This window comes from Leptonychotes weddellii, chromosome 2 (genome assembly GCF_054177405.1).
Source record: "Leptonychotes weddellii isolate Sample4059 chromosome 2, ASM5417740v2, whole genome shotgun sequence".
Taxonomy (NCBI): domain Eukaryota; kingdom Metazoa; phylum Chordata; class Mammalia; order Carnivora; family Phocidae; genus Leptonychotes; species Leptonychotes weddellii.
The window spans coordinates 64,118,633-64,120,964 of NC_138370.1; positions in this window are offsets into that span (position 1 = coordinate 64,118,633).

Genomic DNA, 2,332 nt, shown 5'->3' on the forward strand with positions numbered 1-2,332 from the left:
TTAAAGACCGCTGTATACCTTGGCACCAGTTCCAGGGAAATAGGCCTGCAGGGTGATACCGCATCCAGTCTGTCAGCAAATGCTGTTGGCCCTACTTGTAAGATATAACCTAAAGTGGACCACATCTTACCACCTCCACCTGCAACCGTCCTCCAAACACTCTAATCGCCTGCCTGGCTCCCTGCAATAGCCTCCCAAGTGGTCTCCCGATTGTCTATTTTCTGTGAAGCAGCCAGAATGGATCCCTTGAAATGTAACCCTCATCACCCTTTCCTCCCCGTTAGGCTCTGGTCACACTAACATCACCACTCCCTCTGCAAAACTTGATCTGAGGGCATTTGCCCAGGCTGTCCTCTCTGCCCAGGAGGCTCCTTCCTCGGAGATCTGCATCGGGCCTTGCTCTCAGTCCTCCTTCAGGTCACACTGCTCAAATGCCAGGACATCAGCACGGTCTTTCTTATCAATTCTATTTAAAAGAACAGCCCTGAAGGCCCCGTGGCCCCCTCAGCTATCTTTCCTTAACCAATTTTCTGTGAAGTGGGTTGTCACATGTAACATATTTTATGTGCTGCTTGTTCCGTCGTAGTATAAGTAAGCTCCAAGAGGGCAGGAGGGTTTCTTGCTTGATTTGTTCACTGCCGTAAGTACCCCCAGCATCTGGAACAGGACTTGCCAACAGCGTGAGCTCAAGACATACGCGTTAACTGAATAGATTGCAGTTGACCCCAACCTTACCACCACGTGGACTCAACATCCAAGAGAGATTCAAGCGACAAGGCATTTCTTTCTCTTGAAATACCCTGTGAGGATTCAGGGTCCGCCTCCTCCTCCTACCTGATATCAGCTGCCGTGGATACAGCTTTCTTAAAGGGGTCAAGGATGCGACAGATGCTTTACATTAGCTTTTATGTCCTCCATAAAATTAACAACAAGCAAACCTTGAGTAACGGAGCTATAACTCTGTCTTGCAATTCTGATCCGACACACAGTGTAAGAGCTTGGCTCTTGAGGCTAAAAGCTATTTCCAGAACCCTCAATGGAATGATACCTCTGTAATTCATTTACTGTTATTCATCTTATATATGTTTATAGATAGAGCCAAAAAAAATCACAGAGCCAGCAAAACCAAAGCAAAGAAGAAAAGATAACCTAGTAGTTTTCACTTTTAAATTGCAATCATTATGTAAGATACAGTATTCTTGCCACGCTATAGCACTTCGAGGCTAAATAAGAAATATGCTTAACAACAGGTAAACATAATAAGAGAGCTTTTTAAAAAAATGAATATTACCTTGCTCTGTCTTCAGGGATGTTATTTTCAAGAGCAATATCAATTCACAAGGAAAAGTCAAGAGAATAATTATGGCTTTTTAGCCAATAGGACTGATATACGTAAATAAGATCAGTGAAAGTGTCAGATAATATCCTTGAAAGGCCTCTAAACTTATTGTCCCACTCCAGCTATTTGCAATACAGGACCAAAAACAATGCAATAAGCCTTCGTCATTTATGTCCAAGTTTCTAATGAAACAAGCCTCATGAAAAATAAACTAGCATACAGATGGGCTTGGAGAGATCTGGCAGCATCTCTACCTTTTATATTTATTTTATTTTATTTTAAAACCATTTAGGGCAATCAAAGTGGTTTGTTAGAAAGGAACATTGCCGGGGGGAAATGGCATTTTCCGTGCACCAGACACAACCGAGATAAAGATAAGACAGAGACGCTTTCTTCAGCCAGTAAACTACAACTTCATTTTTGTGAAGGAACTACAGGCCATAGCAGGTTCTCTTAGAGCTGATTTCTAGCCACAGGACATTTGGCCACCACTTACAACCCATTTCATATATAGGCTGCTGAACAGCTTCCAGATGGTGTGTATAAGATTTTACAAATGTTTTTCTTGTTCCAATCAGACATGACCTTTCAAATATATAAAGCTGTACACACAAAAACTGCCATAAGACTTCTGGAAAAACTGAGCAAATTCAATTCACAGATATTTTTGAGCCCCTACTATGTGTGAAACACCATTCTAGGTACTGAAGGATATAGTTGTGGACAAAATAGACTTTTAACCCCCTGACTTAACGAAGCTTCTATTCTGGTGGAGGTGTGGTGCACAGCGAGCAAAATAAACAAATTCTACATTTTTAAGGTGATAACAGCTATGTACGATAGAGAAAAATCAAGTGGGAAAAGTACCAAGGAGGGGGGGTGCAATTCTAAATAGAATTATGGTGGGCTTCACCAAGAAGGAGACATTCAAGCAAAGACCTGATGGATGCCAATATCCAGGAGAAGAGCCTTCCAAGCAGAGAAAATTGCCAG